This window comes from Periplaneta americana, chromosome 7, assembly GCF_040183065.1.
Source record: "Periplaneta americana isolate PAMFEO1 chromosome 7, P.americana_PAMFEO1_priV1, whole genome shotgun sequence".
NCBI classification, from domain to species: Eukaryota; Metazoa; Arthropoda; class Insecta; order Blattodea; family Blattidae; genus Periplaneta; species Periplaneta americana.
In genome coordinates, this window is record NC_091123.1 from 77,663,218 (window position 1) to 77,682,292 (window position 19,075).

A 19,075-nucleotide genomic window follows, 5' to 3' on the forward strand; every position below is an offset into this window, starting at 1 on the left:
GTCACGAGACATAATTATACACTTTGTCTTTCTGGGACTTACTTTCTAACCTATCCCTTTATTTGTTTAATGTAAAATTCCCGTGCGTTTCCTAATAGTTTGTGGGTTTTATATTCACGTCATCCGCATAGACAAGAAGCTGATGTAACCCATTCAGTTCCAAACCCTCTCTGTTATCCTGGACTTTCCTAATGGCATATTCTAGAGAAAAGTTATAAAATAAAGGTGATAGTGCATCTCCTTGCTTTAGCCCGAAGTGAATTGTAAATGGATGCGACAGAAACTGGTACATACGGAGTATGTACCGAGATACATTTGATTAATCGAACTAGTTTCTAAAATAAGCAACACAATAGTTGGAAAAAAAGAGATCAATATCAAGACCAAAATGCAAATATATAACTCAATAATAAAACCAATACTACAATATGGAAAAGAAAGTGTACCGCTAACTGACAAATACAAAAGCAAGATAACTGCTATGGAAATAAAGTATCTTCGGAGAATGATAAGAAAAACTAGAAGGGATCGAATAAGAAACAAAAAAGTAAGAGAAAGGTAAAACTAAAGAAATCCGTAATAGAGAATATAGAAGAAAAGCAACTGAAACGGTTCGGACATATGTATAGAAAGACGGAGGAAAAGAAAGTTAAACAGATAATGGAGATGCGAGTGGAAGGAAGGATAGGAAGAGGTAGACCAAGATTTAAGTAGGAGAACACTATAGAGAAAATATTACAACAACTTGGGCAGATAATAGCTGAAATAAAGGAAATGTGTAGAGATAGAAAGATTTGGAAGAGATGGACGGAGAGAGGTGAACCTGACGCCTAACAGCATCAGGGATTGGAAGAACTAGTTTCTTGAGAATACCAATGTAAAAGAATATTATACAAACTTCTCTCTTAACTGAGTCATATGCCTTTTTGAAATCTATGAATAACTAATGTACTGTACCCTTATACCCCCCCCCCCCATTTTTTCTCCAATAGGCCTAACTGTCGAATACAAAAAATCTGATCAATAGTCGATCTATTAAGCCTAAAACCAAACTGATGATCCTCAATAATTTCATCTACATATGGAGTTAATCTTCTCAAAAGAATATTGGACAAAATTGTGTACGACGTCAACAAAAGTGATATTCCTCGAAAGTTACTACAGTTAGTCTTTTACCTCTTCTTAAAAATAGGTACACTTATGGACTTCCTCCATTGTTCTGGTACAATTTCCTCTTCCCAAATAGCAAGTACAAGCTTATAAATTTCGTTAGATAATGCGCTTCCACCGTCTTGTATTAATTCTGCTGGAATTTGATCGATACCTGAAGACTTGTACTTTTTCAGGTTTTCTATCGCAATTTCGACCTCAGAAAGTGTGGGTTCGGGAATAACAAGCATAACTTTATGAAACTTCAATTGCGTATTCATTATTCTTCCGTTATCCATAATATAGGATGTGTCAATATGAAGAGTTTTAACCATAAAATATTTATGTTATATCTAAATACTTGGAAATTTAATGGCATGTCTTACTGATAACGGAATTACTTCTATATAAGGAGACTTTCTGTCCTGTAAAGTTACCTTTCGTTTCTGTTGCATACATTAAAATTATTCTTGATATTATGAATGTGATAAGTGAGCTAAAGCATTGTATGTCACTGTTGCGTTGTCAGGGACAGAGATAATTAAAGGAAGAAGAAAACTGGAGAATCAGAAGGTGTAACAAGCGTAAATTAATATCATCTTTATTAATGTGTTCTATTCTGCACGCAGTGTTACTATACCTTTATTGATAACCGGAATTCATCTTAATGCTTCTTGGAGATGCAAAACAATTATTCCTTCGGTCTAGAAGTGTAAGAACTGATCTTGAATATCACAAGTAAATAACAAAAGTTCTGTAATTAATTTATACTCGTTAGGCCTGGGTATTTTTCGTAAAGTAAATAATTTAATTATTTGTCTCACTGGTACTACGTAATAAAGAGACTCAAATACTCTTCTTAAGAGAAACAACTTGATCTTATGTCACACTTACATTTGTCAAAATCTGCTTCTTCCTAAGGGTAACAATTCCATCCTTTGTCTCACTTATACCTGTTACTGAATAAAGAGATTCTAAATCTAAATACTCTTCTTATGGGAAACAACTCGAACGTATGTCTTACTGCTATTTGTTAATTTATTATATTTTATAAGGCAAACATCTCCATCCTCAGTCTCACTGATGCCCTATAATGCCCATTAATGGCTAAAGGGACTCCAAATAATATTCCTCAGGGAAACAACTCATAGGCTGTCCCATTGATGCCTGTTAATGCCTGCTATTGTATAGAAAGACTAAGGATTTTCCTAGGGGAAACAACTTATCCCCTTATACTCTATCATTTCATTATACCCGTTAATGCCTGCTATCGTATAGAGACTCGTAAATACTTTTCCTAAGAAAAACAACTCGATCCTATGTCTCACTGCTATTTGTTACTGTCTACTACTTTCTGAGGGAAACAGCTCTATTCTCTACGGCACTGCTGTCCGTTAATACCTAGTACTAGTTAAAGAGAGACTAAAAATACTTGATCCTCTGTATCACTGCTGTCGATATCTGCTACTTTTTTTTAAGAGGAACAGCTTGATTCTCTGTTTAATAATTGGTACTCATTAATTCCAGCTATTTGATAAAGAGACTCTAAAAATACTTTTTCTAAGGGAAACAACTCGATCCTCTTTGTCACTGCTATTTATTACTGTCTACTACTTTCTAAGGGAAACAACTCTATTCTCTACCGTACTGACGTCCGTTAAAAATAGAGTAGAATACTTGATCCTCTGTATCTCTACTGTCGATATCTGTCATTTTTAAGAGAAACAACTTGATTCTCTGTTTAATAATTGGTACTCATTAATTCCAGCTATTTAATAAAGAGACTCTAAAAATACTTTTCCTAAGAAAAACAATTCGATCGTATGTCTCACTGCTATGTGTTACTGTCTACTACTTTCTAAGACAAACAACGCCATTCTCTACAGCACTGATGTCCGTTAATACCTAGTACTAGTTAAAGGGAGACTAAAATACTTGATCCTCTGTATCACTGCTGTCAATATCTGCTACTTTTTTAAGAGGAACAACTTGATTCTCTGTTTAATAATGGGTATTTATTAATTCTAGCTATTTGATAAAAAGACTCGTAAATACTTTTCCTAAGAAAAACAATTCGATCGTATGTCTCACTGCTATTTGTTACTGTCTACTACTTTCTGAGGGAAACAACTCTATTCTCTACCGCACGGATGTCCGTTAAAACCTAGTACTAGTTAAAGAGAGACTAAAATACTTGATCCTCTGTATCACTGCTGTCAATATCTGCTACTTTTTTTAAAGAGAAAAAACTTGGTTCTCTGTTTAATAATTGGTACTCATTAATTCCAGGTATTAGATAAAGAGACTCTATGAACACTTTTCCTACGGGAAACAACTCGATCCTCTTTCTCACTGCTATTTACTTTATTAATATCTCCTACTTCTTAAAAGAAACAACTCCATCCTCATCTTCTACTTACTAAGGGAAACAACTCCATCCTCATCTCCTAGTTCCAAAGGGAAACAACTCCATACCCTGTCTTACTGATGCTCGTTAATGCCTCCTACTGGTTAAAAACTCTTAAATTTAATATTTTTCCTGGTGGGGGGGGGGACTTTTCTATGTCTCATTGCTACTCGTTAATGTCTACTAATTTAAAATAGTTTCTGAATACTATGAATAAGGCAAACAGTTAAGTCGGTACGTATGTATCATTTCTACTAGTTATGTCTGTTATTGGAAAATAGATCGTGGATGCTGTGCTGAAAAAAAATAATTCGTTTCTATGAATTATTTGTCATTCGTTATGACTGTCACTGATAAAATAGATTTTGAATACTGTGTGCAAAGGAAACGTTCATTCTTTTGATCTACTTCTACAGTCCACTCCAATAGTTAGTACGTATTATTACACTCTGATGTAATTGATGTGTCGTGTAGGCCTAAATTACAAACAATTTGCGGGAGGTACTTCTGCAGTACCTATTAAAGAGTCATTTCACGAAAATTTTAACAGCCTTATTCTGTGAATGTGGTGAGTTGAGTATTTCAATGAAGAATCACTGCTACGGTGGACAGAAGAATATTTAATATCTGTAGTACTTATGATATTCTTTGCTGTGTCCTAAATTCCTACAGGATTAATTTACACTAAAATTGTCCTATGTAAAAAATGTAGATTTTTCATGAACTACAACTTTCATTGGATAGAATGTTTCGATGAGTCATTTTTGGAATTAAAATTTATGTTACGTTTTCCATAATCGGAATTCCATACAAAGTGCCACTTTGTAATACTTTTCATCACTTAAGATATTAACTAAACTGTAATTATTCTTCAATTGAAAATAATTAATTTAATGTACAGTTGTTCAGGTGAATGTAGGTCTCCTCATGACAACCAGTCATGTCTAGCGTAGTCGGTAGGATAGCGCTAGCCTTCTGTGCTCGAGATTGAGGGTTCGATCCCGGCCCAGGTTGATGACATTTAAGTGTGCTTAAATGAAACAGGCTTATGTTAGTACATATAAAAGAACTCCTGCGGGACAAAATTCCGGCACAACAGCGTTGTTGATATAACCACGGCAGATGCGAGCGTCGTTAAATAAACCATTTTTTTTTTCATGACAACTAAATATGAACAAGTTTTCGTCCAATAATTTATGGGATTATGTATAACAAGACAGATAGACAGAAATATGACATGTACAAGAATCTTCAGATTACCAGAAGCCCTTTGGACAATGCCATGGATGTTGAAAACGTATATTTTTTCGGAAAAAATAATTTTAAAAATATTTACTCAGACTAATTTTTTTTAATTCTTATTGTAATGGTACAGTTCCTATAAATACCGCTAAATTTAAAGTATGACACTTGCAATAATGCACGAGTAAACTATCACTTATAAGCAATATTACGTCCAATGATGCACTATAAAGGACAGTAAATGAAGGGTTCAGAGCCATAGTGGGCCAAGCGCCATAGATTAAAAACGAAGAAAACAAGGGTAAAAATTAGGTGATTACCATAATTTAATGAAAACTTATAGCAAGCAATATAAAGTACGAACATTAAAAACTAAATGACATGTCTATCTTCATTAAACTATGGTATTCAGTTCAGCCTTGCTTTCTCCGTTTTTAATAAATGACGCTTGGCCCTCTATGGCTCTAAACCCTTCCTTTATCAGGGAAGAAAAGTCAGAGGACTATTTGTCATGAGATTTCCGGCATACAAAAAAGCATGTTCGCGAATGAGTAGCCTCTACTGTTTCTCGCCCAAGATATTCCATGTTTTACGGATGAATATTTCGTGTCAACGTCTCACGAGACTTCAGAAGGAGGCTGAAGAACTAAATAGGTAAATTAGCATAATTTGTGTAAAAAATATTAAGTCGGGAAAGATATCATCGAGATAAGAACGTACCAGTTATAATTATTGGAAATATTAACAACTCTACCACTGAAGGATGTAGGTAGGTATATTCGCTTTATTTCGCCGATAGTGAGGCAGACTGCAGTACCGACTCAGTCAGGTGCAGGGATCCTCTGCCTGAATCGTGCGTGAAGCCCTCGCGTGCTCACTTCTCATGTCAACAGAGTTTCTTCATCTCGTCCGCTTCCAATTCCACGAAAAACTTGGAAGCTCTTTAACCATAAAGTGGCATAAATTAGTGATAAGTGTTACGACGGACAGCGACCGCGAACTGCTTACGTCACAAAACAATGGGAACCGTGACACAGATTGTGATTGGCAACTTCGTTTTAAGATAATATAGTTTATACATCAAATAGTATGTAAGTCATCTCACAACGGTAGACAAAACACGATCGTTAAGTACTCTGAGTACAAATGTTTAATACAGCTGTGCGTACGGGAGAACGCTGCAGGTATAGAAATATGTGATGGATAATCATCACCCCTCTTGCTTGCTTGCTCCATTATTGTAAGACACAGAGATCATAGTCATTTTGGGACAGCAACCTATAAAAAAGACTGCTATATAAATAATATAATACGAGGTTATTTAGACAGCTAGTGAGATAAGTGAATTATAATCGCTCGAGCTTGATTTTGAACAACGAGGCTTTAGCAATGTTCTTTGATTTAGACGAAAGCGATACATCCCACTAGTTGCATACAGTATTTTATCAACGATGGTTTAATTATGTTTTTTAAATAGTAATTTATAATAATATAATTTTTTAATCAAAGAATCATCATTCAATATAGGCTAGATCTTGAAATCTGTATATCACAGTACATCATATGATGAAGGATGGGTGGAGAGGAGAAAAATTCTCTCCGGCACCGGGATTCGAACCCGGGTTTTCAGCTCCACGTGCTGACGCTTTACCCACTAAGCCACACCGGACTCCAGTTCCGATGCCGGGTTGAATCCTCTCAGTTTAAGTTCCACCTCTTAATTTCCCTTTAGTGGCCAACCCTCAAGCACTGTGTCACAGATGTGTGACAGTGGCACAATGTCCAACACACTATGTGCAGAGGCGCACTCATTACGAGTGACTAAGTTGCCGGGATCCGACGGAATGAGTGCCGTCTTAAATCGCTAAGTGATTATATACGTTTATGATATTACTGTGATGTACCAAAGTACGTACTTCGTGATTTAAGACTTAGGAACTAAATGCCAGTGAAAAATGAAGTTTTTTTTATTTTTACTTTAAACGCTATCTATCTTTCAAACTGTGGATTATATAACAATTTTTCTGTTATGAAAACTTATTGAAAAATTACATTTTTGTAGGGAAAAAAATAATTATTCCGGAATGAATATATTTATATCAATGAATTTTGGGATAGAATTAGATATTACCTAAAGTTATTCTTCCACATTACAATAATTTGTCACTTCATGCCCATACTCACTGAATTTGGACCCATTTTCACTTTTTTTTTTCTTTTCTTTTTCAAGGAATGAATCTAACCTTTCCACACGCGTAACAAACTCCACAACTATTTACTAAATATGGAGGGAATAAGCTGTTTAACAAGTTTTTACCAACTCCCAGTGTTATGATGTAAATGGCAGTGACCGTTCCTGATCAATTTGCCGTGAATTTCAAACTCAAGAGAATTTTAGGAACTGGCAATTTTCCCTGAATAAAAGAAAAAAAAAATCTGGATTACAATCCGTGAACGAGCTGTCACAAATTGTAAAAATAACAAGTGATAATCGCACAAGAAACGTTTCAGGTATGTCTAACTCTATCCCAGAATTCAATGATCTAAGTACACCTACTCTGAACTCTGAAAATATAATTTTTCAATAAGTTTTTACAACAGAAAAATTGTTATATTATCCACAGTTTGAAAAACGGAGAGATTAGGTTTGCAATAAAAACTTCATTTTTCACAGGAATTTGGTATCTTTATAAGCATCGGGGTTTTTACATAAGTGTAAGGACAAAAGTTAAACATCACTTTTAAAAGGATGTCCTTAAACTTTTGGTAGAAGCTGTATAGCCTACTTAACGAATAGATATACTCGTATTACCGATGCGGACTCGTGCCATGTCCAAAATTAAAATAATAATGAAGTAGACAATAAATTTCCGGTAAATATTTACCAGAGCATTCTCATTCATGGCTGGAGCTCCTCTAAGTTCCGTAAGTACGATATAAGCCTTTCGTACCATGCTAAGTCATGCTAAGGTTTTTTTAACTGCCCTTAAAAATTACACCGTCTTCGGCCAAGTTTTAGTCTGCAAATCTTCGATCAAATTACAGTAATACATTTACTTAACGATGCTTTCAACTGCAGAAGTTATTCAGTATTGAAGTTCAATGTAAGTGAGAAATTTAATGGTCAATGAATTTTGCCAGGAACTCTCTGCTGAAGACAGGGTTCTCTGACGTGCCGCAAATCTAATACTAGAATCAACGGCTTTATGGCCAGTACCAGCGTTTTTGGCGCGTGTCCTTGATTAAAAAGCCAGTCAGTGAGCACTTGTTGCCAGTGCAGCTGAGAACGGTACCACCCAACACGTCACGTCATCAATCTGCCCACTGCTTCAAAGGCAAGACACTCGCACTTCTGGGGTGTTTCCTTAAGTACTATTCAAACAGTGGCATCTGTTTCCACATCGGCTGAGAGTGGTACCACCTCCTAAACAGATGTGACTTCAACATTCTGCCACAGTTGTCAGCTTTCTCGCCCACATTTTGAAGCAAAGATTCATGGACTCGCTCTCAACGCTTCCATTACTTATTTCACACGCCAGAAACGGTGGCACTGGCTATACTTCCCTTCCGGACGAAGCCATGCTTGAACCCGCTTATCTCAGGTCCAACGGCCAGCATGCCAAGCGGATCTCAGAGGACGACAGGATCAAGCACGGTAACCAAGAAACTGCGATGAGTGAATATTTGAAAGCTGCTCCTTCGTAAAATAGGTTGAAATGTTCGCTCCTGGTGAAAAGCACACTTCTTACAGAGAGCTTTCCCTAAAACATCGTCAATGTCTCTATGTCTGCTTTGTATTCTTTTTATCGTGGATAAAATAATTTAGGTACAGTTTCAATTATTCACTCAACAAGCAACGTACGGTGGAAAGAACACAGGAACTCTGTCTGTTATACACACATGTTAGCTTTCTTTATGCTTTTGTGAACAGGGCTAGAAAAAAATTACGTAGATAGGTGTGTTTATACAGTATATCAATAAGGGGCCGCTTGACCACTCTACTGCTTGCCCTTTGACTCCATCGGGAGTTGGAAACGAGTGAGTATGTGTGGTGGGAGATTGAAATAAGGGCTGAACGATGAGCGGTAGTTTGGGGTTGAAGGGAAAGGAAAAAAATAGCAGGAAAGTATTCAGTTGGGGCGCAAAGGACTGTTGCCTTCATATAGTGTCTAGAACACCACGACTATTCCTTACAATTTTTTTAAAAACAGTTATCCAATACTTTCACAACCATTTTCACTCGATTATTCCCAATGTAAGCAGTAATGCTTTTATTTAACATAGATTAATTAATACCTGGATATTTTGGATTTATAGAGAAAATCACAAAATTTGCTTATATCAAATTTAGTCCACCTATATACAATAGGACATACGTCCTTTTTTTAATCGGTTATTTAGCAACGTTGCATCAACTACTAGTTTATTTAGCGTCGATAGAATTTGTGGTAGCGAGCTGGGGCCGAGGGAACGTCACGAATTACTTTGACATTCGACTCGGAAAACCTCGGAAAAGAAATTCAACCCGGTAATCAGCCCAAGAGGGAATCGAACCCACGCCCGAGCGCAGCATCGATCAGCAGGAAAGCGTGCTACAGCGTGACTACATCGGTGTCGTGCTTATACAGTACGTTTGCAGTGTAATGTTCTGAGATGTTTTAAGTGGAGGCACTGCATATTGGCTGCCCCGTGTCACATGAAACCTAACATATGTTTATCCATTGTTAGAGAGGGGAAAAATTCACATGTGAACTTGACTAGACCCATTCAAGACTGTGCAGTCTATAAGGAAAAAAAGTATGTATAATTTTCTAGTAAAATCCGTTACAAGCGACATGCATACTATTAATTTTGTTTTCTCGAAAATTAATGCTAGAACTCTTCAAAATAATGAATTCAGATATGAAGTTACAAATTGAGTCCTGAACCAAAATAAAATAAGTACCTAATAATAACTATATAATATAAAAATTGGAAATTTATTCTTTCAAGAGGTGGAAAAATTCAAATATCTTAGAGCAACAGAAACAAATATAAATGAGGAAATTAAACGCAGAAGAAATAGACTATGGGAAATTTCTGTTATTACTCGGTTGAGAAGCTTTTATCAAGTCTGCTCTCAAAAAAGCTGAAAGTTGGAATTTATAAAGCAATTATATTACCGGTTGTTCTGTATGGTTGTGAAACTTGGACTTTCACTTCGAGAGAGAAACAGAGATTAAGGGTGTTCGAGAATAAGGTACTTAGGAAAATATTTGCGCTAAGAGGGATGAAGTTACACAACACAGAACTGCACGCATTGTATTCTTTACCTGACATGATTAGGAACATTAAATCCAGACGTTTGAGAGAGGCAGTGCATGTAGCACGTACGGGAAAATTCAGAAATGCATATAAAGTGTTAATTGGGAGGCCGGAGAGAAAAAGTCCTTTGAGGAGGCCGAGACGTAGATGGGAGGATAATATTAAAATGGATTTGAGGGAGGTAGGATATGATGGCAGAGACTGGATTAACTTTGCTCTGGATAGGGCAAATGGTGGGCTTATGTGAGGGCGGCAACGAACCTCCGGGTTCTCTAAAAATCATAAGAATTATATCCTGCCATATTACCTATGAGTCAAATAATGCATAAGAATGATATGAAGTTACAAAACGCTATGTTACTATTTAGATGATAAAACAGCATACACAGCGTATATATACAATAACATTCTCATTCTCAGTCGATAATTTCTGCTGAAAGAAATGAACAATTAAAACCAACTCCCTCGCCCGCCTGTTATAAACTTAAGTCCCACTATGGAAAAATTTAATAATTTATGATGTTACAAAGGTTTTAATACAATTCACTTTGTCTATGAATATGAGGATAAAAGAGAAAGAAAGAAAGAAAGAGAAGGACTCTTCATAGCTATTTGATCCAATATATTTCGTGAATACGTCCTGGTAACATTTTATGTGAGTAGCCCACTGTCTGTTTTATGAAGGACGTAATAAATAGAGAAAAACAAAGTCTCTGGCGCAACTGTGATGAATTTGACTCTTACTGCACTCATTTACTTTGGTAAAATTTAATCTATAGTGTTGCAATGACAACAACACCATATGGACTTTCATGTTTTCACGGTAAATGTATTCAAAATAACCTTTTGATTATTCCACTGTGTCCTGGAGCGTAACATTTCTAAAGTATCGCAGCTACATGCAAGTTCCACCATCAGGGAAAATAGGTATGACCGGAAGGGTCAATAGATTATTGATAATTAATTCTTCGCTGTTTAAATCAAATAACACATTACTGGAGTCAAATGTCACGTCCGAGTAACATGAAGATATATCTATTGTAATAATAAATATAACTTACGTAAAAGAGAAAACAATAATTTATTCTGGATTAATAGAACTAATTATTATTATTATTATTATTATTATTATTATTATTATTATTATTATTATTATTATTATTATTATTATTATTATTACAAACACAGAGAACAATCAAAAAATTAAGTCACAAAATAAGTAATTACTTATAAAATCATCGTAGTGGTTCAACGACGCAGGTCTGCACATAGGATAATACGGACCATAGTTTAACAACGGACAAAACATATCCTGCCTAGTTTGGGCTTGAATTTGTGCCCTAACCACTACGAGTATTGCGGTCTGTTTTAATTTTATCAGCAGCAGTGAAAAATAAAAAAAGAGAAGTTTCTTCATAAAAAATTCAATTCACTTTCTCCGGAAAATGGTACGCGATGGGGCAATTCGGATTTTAAATTCAGATTTAGGGCACATATATTAGTAGTATTCACCTATTTTTATTTCGGAGAAAGACAAAAAATTAAAATTTGTTGTTCAGTGTTATTTGGACAGGCCTATATTCGTACCATCATTCTATTTACTCTCCTAATCTGTCACTCAAGTCAAAACTATTTAGATATTTCCTTACTAAAAATGCGTTTCTCTTTTTGTTAAATAGAGTAAATCCCATAAGAACAAATGTAGAGCTCTCACCTCAGTTGGTGGTGAGTTAGAATAGGTTTGATGTTATAATCATGACAACCTAAAGAACAGTTAATGGATATCATACACGGAACTGTCCTAGATGCAACAACTATCTTAAATGAAACGTTATTGCAGATGTATTGCGTAAATCGTTAATGGATGGATATCTTTATGTTACATCAGGGAATTTTGCGTCATCACTCTAACTAATGGAGAGATAAAATGTTGCAATGAATTGATGATAATAATAGGTTAAAACTACCTAGCAATGCTTATTATATAAATATAACTTATCCAAGTGCTCAAATGTTCTTATGTTAACATGATACAATTTCAATGTGGAAAATTAACGTTTTGAACATTTTATTACATCAATGAAAGCGATATTAATTATACTATCTTCTTAGATCCGTAACCAAATTAACGAACGTTAGATTCAAATAGAGATAGGAATGTGTTTAATAATAATATGGAATTGCTAATGCTAGTGCTCGACGTATCTTGTTGCTACGTCTGCAGTTATGGTCCTTACTAAACTGCACGAGTCCCTGATGTCCACACACTGTAGGAAAGCGGGAAACTGGAAAGGGGGAAACGATGGACTTTGACATGGAAATAAAACACTTTAGATGGCAAACAACTCTTGATCCTCTTCCTATCTCATTGAGTAGCTCTATACACAGGAGTCTGTAAGAAGACGTCTCAGGCTGTATTTTACAGTCTGCCGGCTACCACGACGTTGTTTGCATGGCCAGCCTTGGAACAAAGAGCCCCTGCCTTCATACCGCAACGCTGGAAAATCTAATCATCGGACACGTGTATGTATGTATGTATGTATGTATGTATGTATGTATGTATGTATGTATGTATGTATGTGATTGTTTCCGATCTCTGATAACGAATCTGAATGACGTCATGTGCGTCAGGAGTCACACCGACAGCTGAATTGCGGAGAGAGGTGACAAACTAGTAGTGAGTGAATTCATAGAGTGCACGGCGACTCACAGCAGAAATTCCCAAGAAAAGCGAGCCTTTTTGGGAGGGGTACATAACTCTTTCCGATGGCAAGTACAGTTTACGTGAAAATCATAGGAGCATGCAAAAAACGTGGTTTCGTTACTTCCAAGAAAGGCGTCTTGTATGTACCTAATAAGACTGGCAAAGCTCGGATGGGATTAATTCCAGAGTGCAAAAAGCAAGCAAATCACCCCCGTCACAAGTCGCTTCACCGCATGAGATGATACAAATTAATTCCAATCTTATTAAGTACACAGAAGATGTCTTTCTTGGAAATAACGAAACCTCGTTTATTGCAGGCTTCTCTTATTTTCACGTAACTGTACTTGGCATCGGAAAGGGTTGTTATGTACCCCTTCCAAAAAGGGTCGATTTTCTTGGGCATTGCTACTGTGATACGCCGTGCACTCTGATTATAAAATCACTCACTACTGGTCTGTTGCCTCTCGCCGCAATTTAGCTGTCGGTGTGATTCCTGACGCACATGGCGTCATTCAAATTCGTTATCAGAGATCGGAAACAATCATGTATGTATGTATGTATGTATGTATGTATGTATGTATGTATGTATGTATGTATGTATGTATGTATGTATGTATGTATGTACATGATATAGAGTGTAAACGATATAAACTACCAAAATTACACAGGCTATACATCTCCGGCTACTAAACATGATGTGTAGTGATATTTTGTTTTTCTTCTATTTTTGTTTTTAATTCCTAAAATAGCATGTTTTTAGGATTGATAGTAGTCTAATATTTAATGTTCGAGTAAATGTGAACGTAATTGTCAATGACCTTCCGTACAGCACACGCTAACACCACCACAATAGAGAGATAACAGAGTACCCTGATTTGTAAACAAGGGTGATAATCACCACAGTTGCAATGTACGTGGCGGATCGAAGTAAAATGACAGTCTACTGTCATTTCCAAAAACATTAGACTCACAGATAAGACTTTTTTTTTTCTTCAGAAACCAGAGAAGTTACAGAAAAATTTTATTAGACTTTTTTTGTTCAGTAGTTTATGCTCTATCACCAGTGTTTTTTTTTGTAGTATATATCGTTTACATCCTGTATACACTGCTTCGCCCATTTAGTAGAATGCGTTTAAGTTTAAAGAAAGCAGAAAAACAGTACAACATAGTCTGTTGTTGTGACGACGATCCAAGCCATCGCATACCGTTAAGGCATCATGTCACAAACACGTTCACGTCTGAGTATTTCTAACAAAGTAAATATTCAACGCCTTGAAGACGGCGCAAATATTAAGCTGTAATTGTTGTAATATTTTCTTGATGCTCTAATTATTATGACATACTTATGTCTATTTTCATAAAAGTTACCTTCCTAATTTCTCAGGTCATATAACAGAAAGAGAGGAACATAATGTAAAAGTATATGAATATAAATAACCTGAAATCCTACAAGGACAATGGTCCCCTACCATGTAAAAGTAATGGCACAAAAAATGTCATGTTGGAAGTGGAAGAATTGTTAATACGATTCTGTGTTTTACAAAATAGCTAATCATTGTTTAAGGCAAATGAATACTCAAAAAAGAGCGCCAGTTTTGTGTGGTGCCATTTGCTATTCCAGTGGTTTTAGTCCACAATTAATATAGCTCTTATTTTTATTTTCTCATCATATATGTTAAATCGAGTATTGCTTACTTGATCGTCTGCAAATAAAACTGTATACACGGTATTCTCTCCAAACATAATATAAAAGGGACAATTAGTAAGTTTCCGGACTGTCCTGAATGTAGGCAACACACAGGACTTAGGAAACGAAGAAGTTATCTAGAACAGGAAACGCCTGAAATCTATACTAAACGCATAAAAAAGAGCGCCAGTTTTGTGTGGTGTCATTTGGTATTCCAGTGGTATTAGTCTACAATTAATATAGCTCTTTTAATTTTCTTATCATATATGTTAAATCGAGTATTGCTTACTTGTTCGTCCGCAAATAAAAATGTATACACGGTATTCTCTCCAAACATCATATACAAGGGGCAATCAGTAAGTTTCCGGACTGCCCTGAATGTAGGCAACACATAGGACTTAGGAAACGAAGAAGTTATCTAGAACAGAAAACGCCTGAAATCTATACTAAACGCATCAAAAAGTGCGCCAGTTTTCTGTGGTGTCATTTAGTATTCCAGTGGTATTAGTCTACAATTAATATAGCTCTTATTTTAATTTTTTTATCATATATATTAAATGGAGTAATGCTTACTTGTTCGTCTGCAAGTAAAAATGTATACACGGTATTCTCTCCAAACGTCATATACAAGGGGCAATCAGTAAGTTTCCCGACTGCCCTGAATGTAGGCAACACATAGGACTTAGGAAACGAAGAAGTTATCTAGAACAGAAAACGCCTGAAATCTATACTAAACGCATCAAAAAGAGCGCCAGTTTTCTGTGGTGTCATTTAGTATTCCAGTGGTATTAGTCTACAATTAATATAGCTCTTATTTTAATTTTTTTATCATATATATTAAATGGAGTATTGCTTACTTGTTCGTCTGCAAGTAAAAATGTATACACGGTATTCTCTCCAAACATATACAAGGGGCAATCAGTAAGTTTCCGGACTGCCCTGAATGTAGGCAACACATAGGACTTAGGAAACGAAGAAGTTATCTAGAACAGAAAACGCCTGAAATCTATACTAAACGCATCAAAAAGAGCGCCAGTTTTCTGTGGTGTCACTTGCTATTCCAATGCTACTCAGTGAAATAACAATTAATAATTTTGCATGTGTTCAAAATAAAATAAAGAGCGAAACATCGCTTGATATATCTATCACACACAAAGGAACGAAGTCAGTCTCGACTTGATTGTGGCAGCTGTCGGACGTCTTATAAACAACCTCTGTACGCGCTGTTAGTATAAGTGTACTTGTGCTTCAGTCAGTATAGTGAATAGATAATAGTGTATAAACAGTGAAAGTGACTTACTGCATAATCAGGTATACATCAGTCATTGTTTATTGAGATTTACAGTAATTAAAAAGCAATATGGAATCTTATAAGAGAATCAATACTTTAAAAATCAAATTTCCAGCTACGGCTAAAAAACCATCGGCGTATGAAATACATCAATGGCTAGTGGAAACTATGCGTGTTAATACAGATCAAGTAGATACCATACAGTTACATAATAGAGACTTTGCAATTTATCTGAAATTAGTTTCCGTGACTTTATACAACAAACTGTTGAATGAACACAAAGGAGACAAGATGTTTAAATATGAATCGGGAGAAGAAATTCAGATCGTTGTAAGTGCGGCGGATATCCAAAGTACGACAGTGCGAATTTTCAATCTTCCACCTGAAATACCAAACATAATTATTAGTAATACCCTCAGTAAATATGGACAGATTCATGATATTAGGTCTGAGAAATGGAATGATCAGTATCCCCTACCGGTCAACAATGGAGTGAAAGCTGTAAAGATGGACATTAAAATTCCGATACCCACATTATTGAAAATCGGCATGTACACAGCATCTTTAAATTATCCGGGGCAAATACAAGTTTGTTTTCGGTGTGGTGAGCCAGGACATTTCAAACAAGACTGTAAACAACAATTTACTACGTTACCCATTCGACCCCATAACAAGAATAGACTATTAAGTGACATTGTTCGGCAACACACACTCATAAATTGTGAAAATGTTCTACTCGATGAGAATCAAACATCTTCCATACAAGATTCAACAGCTCCTGAGGCAGTTTCTTCTCAACATATGGATATTCCAACGGATGGCGATCTTCAAGGCAGTACGGAGGTAGGTGATACTTGTAAACATACAATTCCAAGCACAGAAAATATTATGAATGTTCAGGCAATGCCCACTGACATTAACAGTAATGTTGACCAACGAGAGGAAAATGAAGAACCTAGCAACAAAAAATTACGACAAGAGGACGAATCTAACGTTCAGGAAACACACAAACAGTCAAATAACACAACACCAGAAGTTATGCAGATAAAACACTCGCGTGACCCGCGATTACGACGAACAGCTGTTAACATTCTACCAGAGTCTACCGCGGTAGTAACTACACAGACTCAAGCAGCAGAAGCGGCAACCCCAGATACTGACCCCACTGTTACAGATGACGGAAATAAACAAGAACCCTTGACTAGATCCTGGAGCGACGATATGATGGACGAAGAAAGTACGAAAGTAACGGAACAAGACGAAGATATACAGGTACCAAATAAAACATCATCAGCTTTTGCCAAAACAAGACAACATCCATATAGAAAAGAGAAACCTAAACCTCGTGAAGAAACCAAACTGGGTTTTCCACTCTTACGCAAATAATTTCCTTTCTAATCAAATAATAGAGCTGCATCAGACCAATCATGTGGCTGCGACTTAACTGTGCCATCTACCTGATTATTATGCAGTTTGTAATTAATTACGCTACCTTAAACATAAACTGCCTAAGAAGTCAACCAAAACAACAGTTGCTAAAGCAGTTTCTCTATAACAATGATATTGATATCTTATTGTTACAGGAAGTCAATATTGAGAATTTCAATTTTATAGGTCCGCAGTATAATTCGATAGTGAATGTTGGTGATTCAAACAGAGGAACAGCTATAATTTACCGCAGTGGTTTATCAATACAACTTTATGAACAACATCAGAGTGGTAGAATAACGTCATTATTGCTTAACACTGGTGTCTTAATAGTAAATCTGTATTTACCATCTGGCTCCAACAACAGGGTGTTACGTGAACAAATGATTGCTCAAGACTTGCCATTTTATCTACGACATAAGTATAATATCTTAATTTTGGGTGGCGACTTTAATAACGTGTTAAATGCAAGGGATCAGAAAGGTGAATATCATCCATCTCCAAATTTACAGAGACTGTGTAATGAATTACAACTTTTAGATGCTTGGGAAGTTGTTCATGGAAACAATGTACAATTTACTTTTCATAGAGGTCAAGCTGCTTCTCGTCTTGACAGAATTTATGTGAATAAACAGCTAAAAGACAACATTCTCAATGCACAAGTACAACCAGCAGTCTTCAGTGATCATCATGCTCTACTAGTTAAAATGGAAGTCGACAATACCATCCCACCTCATGGAAGAGGTTATTGGAAGTTAAATGAATCCTTACTGTACGATGATAAAATCAAAGAAGAGTTTATGCTGAGATGGAAAGCAGCTGACAAACGAGCGAACAACCGCGCACTAACAAATATACAAAAATGGCTTACCATATATAAACCTACCATTAGGTCCTTTTTTAAATATGTTGGTATTGGTAAAGCTCGTGAACGGAAAAATATGAGTGAATTTTATTACCGATTATTACAAGAACTACTGATGAAGCAACGTGCTGGTCAGGATGTGGATGCGGAAATTAAAAACATTAAAACAAAAATTGTGCAAATACAAGAATACATTATGGACGGCATTAAAATTCGATCACGCACTACATCAGTTGCAGATGATGAACGTGGATCATTGTATCACTTAGCATCTGAAAAGTCGAAAGGGTCAAACAAATATATACACTCACTAACAAGTGGAGATGATGGGTTGATCACCTCCACCAAAGATATAATGCACCAGGCAGAAATACATTTCACGCAATTGTTTGCAACTAAACAGGTTAACAATGACGAGCAAGATAAAGTACTGGACTATGTAACATCCTCTCTCTCCGATGAAGAAGCATCGTCCCTTACACAACCAATAACCTCTGAAGAAATACTATTAGCACTCAAGACGGCCAGTTCAAAATCAGCACCAGGACCTGACGGTATTGGGTATAATTTTTATAAAATATACTGGAACATTATTAAAGAACCGCTAACGAAACTTTTCAATGAACTTTTACATGCGACAAGACCACCGATGGGATTCAATGAAGGTATTATCATTCTAATTCCAAAACTGTCACAGGCACAGAATATACAAGATTATAGACCTATAACCCTATTGAATACAGATTGCAAGCTATTTGCCAAACTTATAGCAAATAGAATCAGATTTCACTTAAAGGACCTTATAGGGGAAGAACAAACATGTGGAATACCGGGACGGAAAATAACTGACAACCTGGAAGCACTACGAGATACAGTATTTTATTTTGATACCAATAGACATGAATCGGCTGGACTACTTTCATTAGACTTCCAAAAAGCATTTGACAATATCAACCACCAATATCTATTTAAAACCATGAAAAGGATGAACATTCCGG

The 19,075-nt window shown here is 36.0% G+C and overlaps 1 protein-coding gene and 1 non-coding gene across 6 annotated transcripts in view; both read right to left on the reverse strand.

The window, feature by feature from the left end:
* Positions 1-19,075, reverse strand: part of LOC138703217 (POU domain protein 2-like) — a 2,136,291-nt gene that overhangs the window by 191,166 nt on the left and 1,926,050 nt on the right. The gene's annotated exons all lie outside the window — the stretch shown is intronic.
* Positions 6,396-6,467, reverse strand: TRNAH-GUG (transfer RNA histidin (anticodon GUG)). Its single transcript has one exon. It is a non-coding gene; the product is annotated as a tRNA-His (tRNA).